At 31.4% G+C, this 19063-nt stretch overlaps 1 long non-coding RNA gene across 1 annotated transcript; it reads left to right on the top strand.

Annotated features, from left to right (window-relative positions):
- The first annotated feature begins 13121 nt into the window (after window positions 1-13121).
- LOC134261920 (uncharacterized) lies at window positions 13122-17057 on the top strand. The gene is made up of 4 exons (XR_009990913.1): window positions 13122-13254; window positions 13593-13664; window positions 14453-14580; window positions 16064-17057. It is a non-coding gene; the product is annotated as an uncharacterized LOC134261920 (long non-coding RNA).
- The last annotated feature ends 2006 nt before the right edge of the window (window positions 17058-19063 follow it).

Below are 19063 nucleotides of genomic sequence, written 5' to 3'. Positions count from 1 at the left end.
AGAGATATACATCAGACAATCTAGAGAAGTGGACAGAGATATACATCAGATACTATAGAGAAGTGGACAGGGATATACATCAGACATTCTATAGAAGTGGACAGATATATACATCAGACATTCTAGAGAAGTGGACAGGGAGATACATCAGTCATTCAGACAAGTGGACAGGGATTTACATCAGACACTTTATAAAATTGGACAAAAATATATATTAGGTAACCAAGAGAAGTGGAGAGATTTGCATTGGACACTCTGAAGAAGTGGACAGAGATATTACTACTTATTCTAGTATATACATCAGACACTTTAGAGAAGTGGAGAGAGGTAAACCTAGGCCTTTATAGAAAAAATGGACTTGAGTATACATCAGACACTCTAGAGAAGTGGACAATATACAATTGTTGCTGTTTTTTAGGTCATCTGAGGAGTATAATATTCACTGAGACCGAAGTGCAAGGTGAATATTGTACTCTGAAGATGGCTAATTCATTGTATTGACTGAAAAAACAATAATTGTGTTATTATATGATTCACTGATAAAATGATACAGCTCACTACTTGTTTGCATTTAATTAAGTCCTAGCCAAATACAAGAGAGAAACAGAATTAAAATGTAAATAATCCTTATCAGGCATATCAATTAGAAATGTTTATGATCTATTTTATTTGCTATTTTAAAAGATATAATGTCAATCTTTATACCCCCCCGCTTGAAAAGTGGGAGGGTATATAGTAATCGGGATTTCCGTCCGTCTGTTACGCTTTATCTCTTATCCGTAACTCCTCTTATACTACTGAGTGAAATTTAATGAAAGTTTCACAGAATCTTTATAACATATTGCCATTGTGCACCTCCTATTTTACTTTTTAATTCGACCCGTACTTTAGGTTTCCCATAGCAAAACATGGACATTGCCATTATATGTTTACCTATGACGTCAAATATAAAAGCTTCTGGATAACATTTGATAGGACAAGTTAGGGCTTTCCCTAAGAATTTCAAGTCGAATGTAAACTTCCGGCCCCATTTAGTTATTTCTCGCATTGTTGAAGCAGAAGATCGAGTTTGACGAGGGAATTTTAATATTTGCAAGGGTGATGCAACCCTCCTGGTTGCACTGGCATGTATAACATTATGTAGGGTGGAATGTATAATGCTGGCCAGTAGTTCTGTAAAGCAGACTGTTGTTCTGGTATTAATTCACTGATGTAATGGGTTCTATTTTCAAGCATGATACCCCCAGCTACAGCCTGTCATATCTTTTTTGACCAGGAATGTCCCCCTACAGCCTCGGTATATATCTGATTCTCTGTATCTAAATTATCTATACTTAGTAGTATACATCACATATGGCTGTGCTAACTTGACCTTGATAATCTCTATAATAGAGAAAGCGTCCATGTATCTAAGTGTTTTGTAAAAATACATGGCTATGTACATCATGTCACTAATATAACCAAACTTGGCTGCTAATTTCAACATGTGACAGTTGATTTTATCAATTCTATACCCCAGTTTGTTCTTATGTGTGTAAGTTTCCATGTAATATAAAAGCCATTTCACAAAGAACATTAGCTTTAAATTTCTGTAGCATTAGGACTTGATACTGTGTCAGGAGATATGAACCTATCATCTGTTCTATTGCATGAAGATATTTCATACAGCCTTGTATGTTTGATTTGTTTAATGTTTTGCGTATTATTTCAATGTATAGGTCTCTATATCAAATTCAGCCTCAGAAATCAATGTATGTTCATCTGTACAGATGGAGAGACTCGGGTTATGAAGGATGTGCATAATATAAGAACTAATGGAGGGACTTTGAAGCAGGAATGATATAACCTTCTCATACAACACATACAGGCTAATAAATAATTGATGTTGTTTGTCACCGTGAATTTTACTCAGAAACATGCTATCTGGAATAAAAAAGTTAGGACAGACCCCCTCATACACCCATTTAAGGATGCGTTTAAAGCAGATCCAGAACTCCCCCCCCCCCCCCCAGGAGGTTTTGTTGACACCAGTGAGGTATTGTATCACCCAGAAAACTGCCGTTTTCATGCGATAGGAACACAGTAATTTATCATGTTCACCTACTCCATTGTTAATTATTTCTGTCAAGAACAATTTAAGCAAGCCATAAGTTAAAAACTGACAGTGGTTCATTGCATTCACTAGTTTTTGTTCTGCTAGAGAGAAAGAAATTCTCCATTCATGGTCTTCATAATTTCCTAACTTATGCCCTATTGCTACAAAGTGACATCCATTTTTCACTATATCATCAACAACATGAGGCTGGGGCCATGAGTGACATCTGTCTATCCATGAGGAGGCAGATGGAGGCCAGAAGTCACTAAAAAAACAGTGGACATCATCATACTCGACTAGTCTCTGAAAGGTTCCACTGGCACAGGGTCCATGTTGAGTTGACTCTGTTATTGATTCAAAACACTTGAGCTGTCTGTATTTAGAACTAGATATTTAATGTCTGTTATGAATTTTAACACAAGTTCTCTTGATTCCAGTGTCCATACTTGGTGACAGTAAATATAACAAAGTGAATCCTGGTGATCTATCTGAACAGTCACAGAGGATCAATGTTTGTCTGTGTGTGTTGTAATACTGAGACTGAGATAATTCCCAGATCACACGGTGATCATTTGCCCAGTACATCATGTCTACGTATACATCTGATCCTTCCAGTCTGAATCCTTCTCTGTGACTTCCACTCACCACCACACTGAACTCATCACTTGTTAATATTTGATTGTCCACCATATCACTGAAGTCCATCATATCTCTCCTCATGGCCACCAGTTGTGAGGTCCCCATTTTACGACAGAGTCCCACAAACATTGACTCTGATATGTCTTGTATCGCTGTCGTACTGAGAATGATGAAGAATAATTTGGGAAAATATTAACCAAAAAATTCTCAGCTCCAGAATAGCATATATAACATAGTAATAACATATTCATGCAGATAATAATAGATTCTTGCCTCGATTTCTCAGCCTTTTCTAAACTCTGAACAGTTACATTTTGCTGGTGTTAAGTTATAATTTTTTTCAACCTCATAATGTAAAAGCAATCCGAATCTCCGTTGAATTTTACAAAATACAAATGAAATGTATAAGGTGATAAATAACTTTTTAATTAAAATAAATTCTGCGGTGCTCCGGATCACCACCCCAGGTCAAAAAATGAAGCCATAATTGTAATTTATATATATTTCAAATTGAATATAATTTTTTATTTTGTAATTCACATTTAGTAGAGAATTAAAGATATGTTAATAATAAATGTCAAATAACACAATTTTTCTACGAATTTTAGCTTGCCTGCGAACTTTACGGACAACCCTCGTATCTTGATGTATTTTTAGTTCAAAAAATCATTATGCCTACAATGTATGTCTAAAATGGAATTAATATGGAATCAGGAAGCAATTGTCAAATAGCAGACTTAGAGGTCAATATTGTGGCCCATAAGCCTATTGTTTACCTAAAAAGATGCTTAACAGGTTATTATAAATTTATCAAAAAACAAAAGAAACTGGTTCAGGTAATGTAAGAATTTTACACGTCTTACATTTCTTCATTAAAACTTACATTAAATGATTTTGTGAGCCTCTAATGGAGTCCATGTTGAAAAATAAGATCTGAAAATTTCCAGGTGCTATATTAGTAAAGAAAATTTCATCTACTTTCATTTTGATTTATTACCTTTTTGTGTCATTGAAGAAAAATACCACAAAAGAGCTGAATTTCAAGAGATAGATTTTTGAACTATGAACAAAAAATGTGTTAGAAATTCATGTATATGTAATATTTTGTTTGTTGTCTACAAAAAGCTGTCATAGACTTAAGAGAAACTTAACAAACTTTGATAAAGGCAGAATAGATTAAGTACTTTATGAATTAAAACACAAGAAGAACGAAAGCTCTCTTCTTGAACTCCAAAAAGGGCTACTCACTTTAGGCCTAAAGGTCAGCTCCCAGGCCAGGCTGCTTATAAAACGTCAGAGGTCGGAAAACAACGATGTTTTTCCGCCAGTCGGAAAGGCCCGAGAAGTTACGATTGGCCAACAGCAATTGGTTTCGTCCTCTCATGTGTAAGGTTTGGAATAAATTCTGCTTCATATGAATGAAAAACGGCTAATTGTATTCGGCGCGTTGGCACGCCAGCGCGTCCATCTCATCCCAATATCACTAAAGTATTTTCTCCCTGCATTAAAACACTCAAATGACTGCGATTTTCTTTTAAATTTAAGTGTTATCGCTTATATTCAAGTCGACAGGCCGAGCCCGATTGCATTCCTTTGTTAGGTGGATCCAGAAATATTTACCTTGGAGGTGGTGGCTCAAATCGCAAGGAAAGAGGTTCAAGGCAAAGCTTTAGTAATTTTACTATTTCAGTTTAAATAAATTTGAATTTTCCAGGGATCCGGATCCCCTTTGATCCATACATGCCAAGACATTGGCGTCGGAAGCAAATTGAAAGTGGTGTAAAAAAAATGTTTTTTTTACCTTCAGAAAAACCTGACAAGCAAAAAAAAAAAAGGAAATATGCATTGATGCACTGGCAAAATACGAAAATCCTAGGGGTCGAACTTCAGAACAATTTTTTTTCCAAACACCAACACTTTCCCCATTTTAAGCCTGGTATTTCAACATGTCTGTGGAAAGGGGGGGGGGGGCTAAACCTAAGCTGCACTGTCCAATGTCTATACTTAGTCTACCTTTCGAAAAAAAAATTCAAATTCAAATTTACCAGTATTATGTTATGACCCTAGAATCTAAAGTTTAAACTCCTTTTTAAGGTAGTTCTATACTCGGCACTAAATGGGCTCAATCTTTAAAAATCTGCTTTTATAAGATAGACATACATCCCAGCAATGGATAGACACAAAAAAAATTACATGTCAACATGTTCACTTTTCCGCTATAGCCCATCGTAGTAAATACCCCGAAATGTAAAATACTGAAATTTTACCTATCCTAGATTTTGTTGTATATAAATTAATTTAAGTCTAAATATTCAACTTTAGTTAACAATATAATATCATTTTTTGCATGAATTATTATAAATAGATGCACTTTGTTAGGCTATTGTATCAAAATTTAATGTGAGAAAATATGCTTCAAAGGACAATCTCGGTCATTTAAAAAAAAATTATGGACTCAAACTTCGTAATATTGGATTATTTTTACTAAATTATATTTAAGAAAAATAATAAGCTTAAAAAAATTATATGTTGACACATTACTTTTCGTGGTATAAGCTCTACACTAAAGGGACCCCCCTATTTTCTTTCTTCCAGAAGTAATATATTGCCACATATTTCTGTAATACTGTTAATGTTTGAGTGTATACTTGTATTAACAAGGTTGTACATAATTTAAAACAATAATTATACTCACCCAAAACCTATTGTTCCTAAAATTTATCTTATTTTACTAAAAAAAAAAAAAATGAATAGATAAATAAAACACACTTGTCTGTAAATTGGAGACGATGAAAATGATAGTAATTCACTGATTCTCAGAAACTGGATGATTTTGCTACAGAGAGTAACGAAGTGTGCTGCAAGTGAATCAACTTTTGTCAAATACTTATTCAAAAGATAATTTTGCATTGGGATTCTTGGGTAAGCAGGTTGGGGGAGGGGGGTATGTATTTTATGCAATAAATATTATTCAAAGTAAATTTTGTAATGTTTGATTAGTAAAATCCATAAATTGTCTAAGTCAAATCGTAGTCATTACTTTTCTTCCGAATTATCACTATTAGCTTCAACTTGGCCGCCGACAATAGTCGCCTCGATAGTTTGATACATGTTCTGATGTAGCATGTATATGGTCCGTGTTTTCGGCGCGGCATATAAAACATGCATCATTCACAGAAATATCGTTTTATTACCTAATTATTTCTTGTCAACCGAAAGTTGTTCCCAGCCTTCTCTTTTTAAAAAAATTATCTTTAAACTGTAGAATATGTGTTTGTTGACGCGACCGACTTCGAGCAAAATCGTTACCGGATATTTAAAACGCTAAGTAAAAGTCAAACCAATATAGTTAAAAAATCTCATCTCGGAAAAAGGAAGCGCGGTTCCGGTTTTACTATTCGTAAATGACGTAGTGCGAGTATAGACCTACTTTAAAGACCTGAGATTCATGGCTATAAGGTACCATACATTAGTATCAGTGTTTAAAAAATGTTCCTTGTTACGTTTTGAAATAAAAGTACTACTAAGAATTAACTCGTCTTTATTAGAGGTTCGAGGATGGGGAGAAACTTTGGTTACAGAAATGACTTTGCTATCAATAGCCCTTTTAAACAAACTTTTGGTCAGAAGGAAACCTTATTAATTTATTGAAAAAAATTGAAGTCTTCCACTTGGCATATCATTCTAGGGTTATGGTGAGATCAAAACAAACCTTACCTTTTTGACTCTATATACATGTAATTGTGTCATTTTCTTTTTTTTATTTTATTCTTAAAAACTTCCTCATGAAGCATAAAATTTTAATGAACATAACTTAAAAAGGTTGTGAACAAAGTGTGAAACATTAAATTTTATTGAAACCGTCATTAAAATCAACACCTATCAGTACTTTCAATACTTTGATTAGTAAAGGATATCGAGCCCGATGATGTATAAGCGATAAATTTATTTTTAAAAATCTGTTGCGCGAGCGCGCCGACGCGCCGAATACAATTAGCCAAAAAACAGATCTGCTAATGACGGAGTGCAATTGGTATCCATTGGAATTCCAATAGATTGTTGGAAGACCTTAAAAACATAGATATTGTCAATCAGAAACTCGAGCATACTAAAAAAATCAAGTTAAGGGAAATTTTACAATCAGAATGATTTTGACAAAATAATTTTGCAAATTACAAAGGTAAGTAAATTCCATTTCTATTGCAAAACCAGCTATTAATATTGTGCAAATATTCTTGGATTTTAATTTATTGCAAAGAATAATTGTATATAGAGTTTTACTGATTTGGTATTTTTTCATTTTGAGTTGAGCTGATTTACATCAATTCTCAGATATATTGTTGTACAGTACTCCTGAATTTTCTCCTTCACTACTGTCTACGTTTTTAGAATAAAGGAAGAGGCTTTGTTGAGCATTTATTGGAACCCACTATGTATCCTTCTTTGTAAGGATTTTTATGAAGTTCCTGAATCCAATTTATTTGTGGTATTCAAATTTATTTTGATTGTAAGGAATATAAAAAATATATAACAAACTTGACATAATTTTGAAGGATTTCCTTATCAGAAAGAGAGGAAGGAAAGTCAGGATTAAATTTCGTCTTAATTAATATCCGTAAATTCTGTGTATGAAGAGACATTTACAATTATACGTATACATCATAACAAATGATCATTGCTACATAAAACAAACATTTCAAAAATGTTTTTTTGTGGTTCCATATATGTTAGTAAGCTACAGAAATACTTCATGTAATATCCGAGTTAGGAATGTTGTATATGATATGAAAAATCTTGACAATGCGAATTCATGTACATATGGAATGTTTAACATACAATTAGATAAATCTATAGATATTCATATTGCACTCTATATAAAGCTTGATTCGGTCTCACGGACATACACAATACCCGGCAACGTGAAATCTATAACACATCTAAATAACGTTCTTGTGAATGGGGTCACGTTGCCTCCTATAGAATTTCATTAAGCCCTGTCAGGGATAATGCCCAACATTGGTGCCAGGCACATTACTGGAAGAAGAAGAAGAAGATCTCAGAACTCTTTTAAACAAGTTTACTGATATGATTGAAATAAATTGGAATAATTTTTTTTAATTACTGGAGTATTGTGGATATACATATTTTATACTGTAGTATTCAATATCTAAGCTCCCAAGCATAACAGAGACCTATTTTTTTATCACGCTTGTGTACCTTCCGCTAGCCTGAAGGTGTGAGGGTGGAGGAGGGAGGGGGTAATCGTATCTAGATCGGGGTGATTTGTGGGGCTGACTGTCAAGCATCCAGCTCTGTATATCGTCGTATCACTCCCTCGTGCCGGGTGGTGGTCGGTCGGGCAGAACCCTGAAGCCATAAGGAGGAGGGTCTTGTAACACCCATGATGAGTACACCCCCCTGTCGTCTGCTCCCCGATCTGGTACCACTCTTGGGGAGTACTGTGAGGTTTGGCTCCTCGGGTTCCCTGGGTTCTAGACGGGGTCTCCTGCTCTTTCGGAGGTCTTGTCTGTAACTGCTGCTGAAGTTGAACGTAAGTTCCACTTTGTCCCAGAGGAATTGTATTGAAGTCGTCTTGTCGTCTGCCTGAGGATCGGGAACCGTCTGGTGTTTATTAAGAAAAGTTTACAGAGATATACATCATTTAGTCGAGAGTTCTAGAAATACACATCAACCACTGTAGGTGTATACATCAGTCACTCTAGAGAAGTGGACAGAGATATACATCAGACATTCTAGAGAAGTGGACAGGGATATACACCAGACACTATAGAGAAGTGGACAGAGATATACATCAGACACTACAGAGAAGTGGACAGAGATATACATCAGACACTATAGAGAAGTGGACAGAGATATACATCAGACACTATAGAGAAGTGGACAGAGATATACATCAGACACTCTAGAGAAATGGACAGAAATATACACCAGTCACTCTAGAGAAGTGGACAGGGATATACATCGGCCTTTTTTTCACCGGGATATTTATCATAAACTCGAGAAATCAATAGAGATTTACATCATTCACTTTAGAGAAAAAGACTGGGATATTCATTAGCCATCTTAAGAACTGGAAAAGAATATACATCAGACACTTCACAGAAGTAGACAGGCAAAACTTGCAACTACTTTTAAAAAGTGAATAATTATATCTTAGGGCCAAAATATGGAACTAACAAGTTATATCCTACGACCACAATAAGGAACTAACAAGAATGCCTCACAGCCACGGTAGGGTTTACAGACAAATACAGCTCTTTTAGAGAAATGGTCACGTAGAGATTATAGCCTTTCTTTAGAAAAATGAACACACATATAGCTTATATTAAATCTTTAGAAATTGACAGAGATATACTGTACACAGGAAAATTTTCGCCCCGTATTTTTTCCTCTTTTTTTCTCGTCATCCAAGAACAAAATTTGAATCGGGCAAATTCGATGATAAACGGGAGGAGATGAACAAGATCTAAACCTAAAAATCCTATGAATCAGGACCAGAGCAAAACGGACCTCTTAAACATCAAGAGATGGGATTAGGTACATGTACCATGAAGGAGCGAGCAACATCTGCTGACCGATCACAACTGCCGTGTATCCCGTTCATGATCTGGAAGTTCGCTCAGCATTTGACTTAATTAATTAAGGATTGTTTTTGCTGACAAGGTCCAAAGAACTTGCAAAATGACAATTTAAATAAAGCTGTTATATTCTTGTTTCTTAAACTTTTTTGTCAATAAATAAATCTTTTTAAAAAGCGTTTTTACGTAGAGCAAGCTCTAAAAGTTTTAGAGGACCATTTTTTATGCTCTCTTCATATACTTGTTATTTTAGATTGAACACTGTTCATTATCTTCACCGTTTTTAGCAAATTAAGCAGAAAATGGGGATTATGAAAAAGAAGATATGGCTTAGTTAAGTGGTCTACATTTTGGGTCTTATTTCTCTTACAGTAGTGCATATGAAAAGGTATAGAACGTTGCATGTGCACAGAGAGTTAGTGTTAACAGAGTAAATTCAAGTTTTCTGACCTGGATTACCTGTTCCGTTTATTTGACCGGCTTGTTTGAATTAAAACTATAAAAATCGTTGTAGCTTAGATATAATTCGGCTTCGAAAAATAAGCCCAAGGTTATGTCCCATCATCCTTTGATAAGCTCTCCTGCATATTTATTATGTTTTAGCAATTCTTTGTTTGCGTCACATTTTGTTGCACTCTTTAAATACTAGGAAATTCGTTTTTTGTAGATGCCCCGTCTAAAAAGAAGGCTATATCATGTTAAGTCGGATTGTGCGTATAATGTACAATATAGTATCACTCATCATATAATTAAGGGACTCCGATCCTCAGCCAGGAAGGACAACTCTTTAATTTATAAATTAATTCAAAAAGTCTCAAAATGAAGCTTGAAAATTAAATCTTTTCATGCAACAATTTTTTTTATATGTCTCTCAATGTGTTTCAGGGTTCTTTGAAGTTCACAAAAAGGTCTGATTAAAAGTCGAAATTTTTACCCCGTAACAAAATTGTAAAATTACATATATCAAGAAATTGATGTTCATTTTAATCTAAACATAGATACCAATGTTTACTCACGTGATAAAAAATTAGAAGTGATTTATGGAGCTTTGCAATGACAGGATATTCTTTATACACTTTGAATTGTAATATGACATGTATAAAAATTGCGGAATTTCTTCAAAAGCCTGAGCCTTTTTATTTAAAGAAAAACATATATAAGTAACGTTATGCATGTGTCTATGGCACATTCCTATACTTTAAACCAACTTTAATTCGCGATGACTTAATTTCGCAATTAAGCGGGGATAAACTAGTTTGCAACGATTAATTTTCGCAGTCTTAGAAAGCCTTATTTTGAGCTGTTGTCAATAGAAACAAAGTCTTAAAGGATTGGTTCTCGGCGAGAAATATTTGGAAATTGCAATGATGAGGCTCTCGCGATACTGTTTTCTTATTATAAAAGTAAATATGCCTTTATTTTGAGACGGTCCCTAAAAAAAAACTACATGGGCGGTAGCTTTTCCCCAATCCCGGCATGCTCACTGAAGTCAATGTGAGTAATAATGGTATAAAATCAAAGTACTGAAAGTACTGATAGACGGAGGCTTGGAATGAACATGATTGTTTGTCTCTTTGGGAATTTTTTATTCATATTCTGACCCCAACATTTACTGAATTCCTATTTTTCATCAAAAGGACAAACCAATCTAATTGCAATAAACTATATCAATTTCAATTCTTTAGTGACTCGTGGTAAGAGCTTCCTGAAATGTGAGAAAGCCAGAAAGTACTTTAGTATCTCTAACTCTTCAGGACTAAAAGGAGCTGAGATACAAGCATTCAGATATAACAATGCATAGATCTACATGCACATTCAACTTTTAATTAATAGTTCTGTTGTGTTGGGTATGAACATAAAGAAGATCCAAATATTTCCAACATTATGAAAAATATCAAGCAGAACAAACGCCTGTGTGGGTGCAGATCTTGAAATGTACTAAGCTCTACAGGTATTTGTTGTCCAGTGCGCATAAATCCTGACTTCCAAATTCTTACTTGACTGGTGATACCTTTAGAAACATTTGCATCTATAGGTGAAAGTTGACTCCACAAAATATGCCATCTCATTGTTAGTAGTATAAGGAGCCTGGATGGGGTGGTCAACTGAGTGCAGGTTTGGAGGGGGATAGGCGGGTCAAGGGAGTGCAGCCCCTGGGGGGGGATAGGTGGGTCAAGGGAGTGCAGCCCCTGGGGGGGATAGGTGGGTCAAGGGAGTGCAGCCCTGGAGGGGATAGGGGATTCTAAGGATAGCCGGGTCAATTCAGTACATATGTTGCATCATCTTTTTAGATCTATTGCATCATCTTTTTGATACCTGTTGCATCATCTTTTTGATATCTATTGCATCATCTTTTTTTATACTTGTTGCATCATCTTTTAGATCTATTGCATCATCTTTTTTATACCTGTTGCATCATCTTTCAAACTGGATTTCCTCAAAACATTAACAAATAACACACAAGACCAAAACAAAAGAACACAGCAATTTTATTCAAGTGAAAAAAATACATCAATTTACTTTTTCTTCTTCTTCTGTGCCTTTTCAGTCATCAGGGATAGTTTCCTCTTGTGAGTAGTACTGGGGCCTGGAATCTCTCTGTTGTCTTCCTTTTTCTCTTTTTTGTCTCCTTCTTTCACTAAAGGTTTGGTCTGGTGGGTCCCTGAAATCTTGGGTTCTTGAGGCTTTTTCTCTAGTTTTTCTACTTCTTTCACTAACTGGTCTGTCTTCCTTCCTAGTTGGCGAATCTTTTGTATCACTTCTTTTCTAAAATCACCCATATCATTATGAATTATCTGCATGATAATGCTCATTTGATTTAAGATACTGCACATCAAACTCCTGTCATCTACGTCCATACGATCCTGTGTTTCTGTTACTTTCTCTGTTGTATTTTCCTCTGCCATATTTTACCTGTGTCTAATTCAGAATGCTAACGAAGAATGAACTTCAATGTCCAGCGCTGGTTTATATACCTTTACTGTTGCATCATCTTTTAGATCTGTTGCATCATCTTTTTATACCTGTTGCATCATCTTTATATATCTATTGCATCATCTTTATATATCTATTGCATCATCTTTATATATCTATTGCATCATCTTTTTTTATACCTGTTGCATCATCTTTTTATATCTGTTGCATCATCTGTAAGGACCGTGTGCAAAAAAATTAGGGCCGTGTGCATAAATATGTTAGACTTACCTTTTGATCGTACTGTGTACGATTTTGTACACAGTCTAGTCAGCGAGCTACCTATGCATTATGACGTCATACACTTGTAAAATTAAAGTTTCAGTTTCACTTTTGTTTCTAAGAAGTGAACTTAGATTTTCAGAAAATGTAGGACTATCTTTTGTTTTTCCTCTCTTTTACTATGATGATTTTACTGCGGTCAAGCTTTTCTTGTTTAAAGCTCAATTTCTCTATGACCACTGAAGTAATCATCCTGATGCATTTTTGCCATGTGCATGTTGAGACCGTGTTCATTTTTAAAATCGTTTCTCTGACATATTCCACAGGTAATTTTGTGTTTACATTTCCTATGAAGATCATAATTGCATTTAATCATAATTATATGTAAAGTTCTGTTTTGAATGTAAATGCTGTATTTATCCTCATTTCATGTGATTTTCAGTTGTATAACCAGTGCATGTAACTCAGAGTGCATTTAATATTTCTATGATGGGTCATTCTATAATTGAATTTAAATCAGAACAATGTTCACTAAATGTTGGTAAAATACATGGTATCTTTTACATTTCTGTCCCTTTTGTCTTTAAATTATTGCTTTACTTACATTGTAAAATGAGGTTAAATGTGTATCACTGAATTGTATGATTTGTTCAGGATCAGCTGAGATGTTATTTCACTGGATTATTTAATGGATAGGCTTATTGGGCATATGGTTGGATATCTCTGGTAAGTTAGTTTTGTTTTAATTTTTACATTTACTATGAAGGTCATCTTTGCATTTAACTATTATTTATATGTAAAGTTCTATTTTGAATGGAAATGCTGTATTTATCCTCATTTCATGTGATTTACAGTTGTATAACCTGCACCTAACTCAGAGTGCATTTATTATTTCTATGATGGTTATTCTATGATTGAATTTCAATCAGAAAAATATTCACTAAAGATTGGTAAAATACATGGTATCTTTTACATTTCTATCCCTTTTGTCTGTAAATTATTGCTTTACTTACATTGTAAAATGAGGTTAAATGTGTATCACTGAATTGTATGATTTTTTTTAGGATCAGCTGAGATGTTATTTCACTGGATTATTTAATGGATAGGCTTATTGGGCATATAGTTGAATATCTCTGGTAAGTTAGTCTTGTTTTAATTTTTACATTTACTATGATGGTCATCTTTGCATTTAACCATGATTATATGGTTACTTTAATTACTGTGTAATACTTATGTGATCTAATGTCTCTAACTTACATTCATATAAGCACACCCTTATTTAACCTAAAATGTATCAAGGGATCTTCAGAATATTAATAAGTCCTTTTGTATAGATTATGATTTAATTTCATAATTCATTATGTATGTTACCCATGGAATTCAGACTTACTAAATGGTGATCAAAGAGATATTGATTGGGAATGTAATGAGAGAAAAGGATGAATTTACAAAAGATTTATCCTAATAGTAATTTGCTTTTGTTTTGATTCTAAATATGTGTGATATATGGTATACATATAATTTCATTTTCACTTTTGTTTCTTGGTAATGAGCTTTTCAAAAAATGAAGGACTACATGTTGTACTGTGATGATGCTAAAAAATGTATTTTTTTGTATGCAGTACTGACAGGTATGAAACCAAAATTGAATCTGCTGTTAATAAAAAGTCTTTTAGTGTCTAAATAATTAATCTGATAATCATTTTATGTATGATATTAATACAGTAGTTGTGCTTGTTTATTATCTATAGATAACATGATGAGCTTTTCTCATATGGAGTTAATGTTAAAAACAATTTTTCGAGATTAAAAACAAATATTTCCATGATCTTTTTTTTTTTTTGGCATTGTACATGTTGTATTTAAACATGCATTGTTTAATGCAGTACTCTGTCATATTAACAAAATGGTTTTATTTCTACAGTCATCAACATGGAAGAAATGTTTTGTTCCTAACCATCTATAATGAATTCTCTATGAAGTTCAGACTGTCTGCTCTTCCTTTGGAAATACACAGTTAGTCAATCAACATAGAAACACACAAACTTGAAGGTAAAGTTTCAATGAGATACAATTGTAATTTTTATTTATTTATTAACATATGCATTTTTATATTTTTGAATTGATAAGTAAATGATATATGATTTTTTTAAATAAAGAGGGCTTGGTGGTCATGGTCATGTTTAAACTATATTGATATCCTTTAGAAGAAGAAGAAGAAAAGGCATACAAATTCATGATCAAATTTTTAAAACTAAAATGTATGAAATTTTTCTTTGCCAAATGATAGTTAACAGCTGAAGATAGCATATTTATAGAATAAGTTAAATATGGCTAATGTGTTAACCCCCAGCTTCCTTAATAGCATAAAGATAGGAAGTTTTGATTTCAATTGCTGATGAATTCTGAATTTTTCATTTAATATTAACATTATATCACAGGGTAAAAATACTATAATGTGCCCCATCAGGATGACCAGAAAAGAAATCTTAATGACCCTCTTGATTATGTATAAAGACTGTAACCATATAACTGATGTAAACCTTCTGTTAAAGCACACCTTGGAGCATGACACTTTATTCATTTAAGGTACTTTCAATATCATTTCTATGAGTTTGTGTTCTTTCTTTTTAATAATGTAGTAATGAATTCAAGTGTTATATCTCCTTTAACCTCATTAATATGTATGCTTCCAAAATCATTATAGATCTGTCTGTATAGTTTCTTCAGCTCTTTGAACACAAATACCCTGATTCAAACTTTTGAGGTAAACATCATAGAGACATCATAAATGATTATCAGAGTGTGTATCACAATCTTGACCATAAGGTCGATTTAAATGGTCCAAGGCACAACAAATGAAAGTGAAAACTTTTTTTTTTAATCAGAATACATAATTTTGTAATAAACAAACACTGGAAAGTTACTCTCATAATGAGCCTTAATGTCTTCCAAGAGTTCAGTTTGGACTTCCTCCATTAATCCTTATATCTTGTAATCCTTGTATCTCCAATGGTTTTGTGGGCTAAAAATCATGTGTCTTTAACAATCTTTTTTCTGACAACTGATTTCTCTTATCATCTATAAACTTGACTTCTTCTCTAGTCAAAGGTCTTTCAGGGTAATCCAAGTAATTCTTACCCTCTTTTGGTAATAAATGGTTATATTCTTCATTTGCTTCTTCTGCAATCAAGGGTCTTTCTATGTAATCTCTGACAACATTAGGTACACCCTTTTCTGGACATAATTGGTTATATTCTTCTTGAGAAATGATCTCAATAGTGCCATCTTTTTTTATTTTAACTGGTATACCTCTGTCTACATCTTTCTCTGAAAGAATTCTCTCTCCACACTGAATTTTACTCATTCCTTTACTCTTTTCTTTACTGGAGGTGTTACCCATGGTTAATATGAAAAGTCAAAATCTGATATTACACCTTGTATTTATACCCTTTTTGTCTATATTTAGAATTCCATCAAGCTTATATTACATTAAAAAAAATTTTTAAATAAGACATTATTTTTTATTTTCCAGGATATTCTAGTGAGGGCTTGTGGAAATGATCTATGTCTACTCTCAGAATGGTGAAAGACTATCAGATTATGCAAAGACTAACAGAATATCCTCTCTTGGAACACTGAAACAAGAAAATCAAACAGGAGGTGGATGGAGGATTTAAGAAGCACATAGATAAATATGATTTCCAACCAATTTAACCAGTATGATCATAAACTGTGGTTTACAGGATGACAAAGAAAGGAGCCAGGATTGTATCTTTCACTGTCAGACACTGACTATGAATAAGATGTAGCCATTTATCAGACTGAGATCTAGTCAAATCAAGTATTGAAAATATGAAAATATGATTTTCTGATAGCATGAGCTCTTTAAAAACTAATTCTCACTGACCTCAAAGTATGTGAATGTGACTTTTATTTTTACCAATTCATATTGAAGACTGTTGTTATGTATGGGAATTACACATTAAAACCTTTTATTTTTCATCTAATTTTTACAACCCCCTAGAAATTAACACAGATATCCAGATGCTGGATTTAATGTTATTATTTAACTTTCCTGGAACTGTAAATATATTTTGTTTGTGTATGTATCATGTTTAATTTTGAATTTAAAATTGGTCTCAATAAGACCCCCAATAAAGATGCAAGTGTCCCATAATCTGTGTTTTAATAATATTTTGAATATCTTTATCATACCATATTCATCATACTAATTACATATAGAATGGTTGTAGGAATACACTTTGTTGTTAAGGACACTTTGTCAAGGTCAAAGCATAAGATTATTGAGATGACTTCTTTGACAATAATTTGTAACTTACAAACTTCACATCATAAGTACACACTCAGATTTAAGAATCAATAAGATATTTCTATAGAGTTTTTGGATCATTTACTCCTGGGTAAAAGTTAATTACTGAGATTACTGATTTGAATCCTGTAATGCAATAACTTAAACATTGTGTAATAACTTATAGACTTTATAAAAATTAGGTGCAAATTCTTAGGAAAGGAAATTCGTTTTTTTTGGTTTTTTTTTAAAATTTTAAAGGGAAATCAAAAATATGGGGTTTTAAAAGATGTAAATAATTTAAAAATAAAATTTTTTAAAAATGGGGGAAAATAAAAAAAAGAGTTTTTAAAATTATATTAAAAAATTAAAAGTTAAAAACCCGTTTTTAAAATTTTTTTAAAGTATTTTTTAAAATTCCCCACCCAAAAAAAAATTTTTTTTTAAAAATTTCATTTAAAGGGTTTTTTAAAAACCCAATTAAAACCAATTCTTTTAAAAATTTAATTTTAAAAATTTTGGTTTGAAATTTTTTAACCCCCCAAAAAATTTTTGTTTTAGTTATTTTTTTTAAAAAATTTTTTAACCCAAAAAAAAAAAAGGTTTTTATTTTATTTACCCCCCCAAATTTTTAAAAAAATTCAAAAAGGTTTAAAAATTTTTTAAAAATTTAAACAAAAAAAATTTTTTTTTCTTTAAATTTAAAAAAATAAAAAATGAATTTTAAAATAATATTTTTTTTAAAAAAAAATTTTTGGGGTTTTAAAAAATTCAATTTTTAAAACAAAATATTTTTTTTTGGTTAAAATTTGATTAAAAAGGTTAAATTAAAAAAATTTAAATTATAAAGAAAGGGAAAAAATTTTTTTTTTACATTAATACTGGGTTTTTAAAATTTTTTTAAAATTTTTTTTATTTTTTTTAAACTAGAAAAAAAAAAGCCCTTCCCAAAAAAAAAATTTTTTTTAAAACCCAAATAATTCCAAAAAAATTTTTAATTTATTTAATTTGGGTTAAAAAAAATTTTTTTTTTTGGGGAAAATTTTTTATTTTTTAAAATTTTTTGATTTTTTTAATTCATAAAAAAAAAATTTTTCCCCCAAAAAAAACCCCAAAATTTTTTTTTTAACGGGGGGGTTTTCCCTTTGATTTTTTTTTGGGGATTTTTAAATTTAAAAATTTAAACTTAAAAAAAATAAGTTCCCCGGAGAAAAAAAAAAATTTATAAATTAATTTTTTCAAAAAGGTTTTTTTTTAAATTTTTTTTGGCCTTTAAAAATTTAAACCCCCTTTTTGGAAAAATAATTTAACCAAAAAAAATAAAAAAAAAAAATTTTAAATTTAATTTTTCATTTTGGGGAAAAAATTTTTTGTTTTTTCTTTTGGGATTTAAATTTTTTTTCCTTTTTTGGGGAAAAATTTTTAAAAATTTAAAAAATTTTTAAATCCAAAAACCCTTTTTTTTTAAAAAACTTTTAAATTAAATTTTGTTTTCCCTTTTTTTGGGGGAAAAACTTTGAAAAAAAAAATTTAAAAAAATAAAATTTAAATTTTTTTTAAAAATTTTTCCAGAAACCTAAAAAACCCCTTAAAAAGATTTTTTTTTAAACCCCCCTTTTTTTAAAAATTTTTTTTTTCTTTTTTTTTTAAAATAAAGGGGAAATTTTTTTTTTAAAAAAAATTTTAAATAAAAAAAAATTTTTAAAATTTTTATATTTGTCAAAAAATTTAAAATTTGGCCCTTTTAAGTTTTTTTAAAGTTTTTATTTAAAAAAAAAAAAATTTTTTTAAAAAACTAAAAAAATTTTCAAAATAAAGAAAATTTTTAAAAAATAAAATTGATACTAAAAAAAAAACCCTGTTTTTTTTTGGGAAAACCTTATTTGTTTTTTTTTAAAAAAAAAAAAAAAGGAAATTTTTAAAATAAAATTTTAAATTCTGTTATTTAAATTTAAAAAGAAAATTTAAAATTTATTTTCCTTTAAATTTAAATGGTTTTATTTTTTTAAAAATTTAATTTTTTTTTTTTCCCTTTTTTTTAAAAAAAAAAACCCCGTTTTTTTAAAAGGGAAAAAACCCGAAATAAAATATTTTTTGGATTAATTTTTAAAAAATTTTTACTTTTTGAAAATTTTTTTAAAAACCAAAAAAAGATTTTGGGAAGTTTTTTAAAAAAATTTTTAATTTAAATTTTAAAAATTTTAAATTTTAAAATTAAAATTT

Source organism: Saccostrea cucullata, unplaced genomic scaffold (assembly GCF_032062105.1).
Source record: "Saccostrea cucullata isolate Sc308-1 unplaced genomic scaffold, CSIRO_AGI_Scuc_v1 ctg9400, whole genome shotgun sequence".
Taxonomy (NCBI): domain Eukaryota; kingdom Metazoa; phylum Mollusca; class Bivalvia; order Ostreida; family Ostreidae; genus Saccostrea; species Saccostrea cuccullata.
Note: the sequence above shows the minus strand (reverse complement) of the source record. Positions and strands in the feature narration are given on the sequence as shown.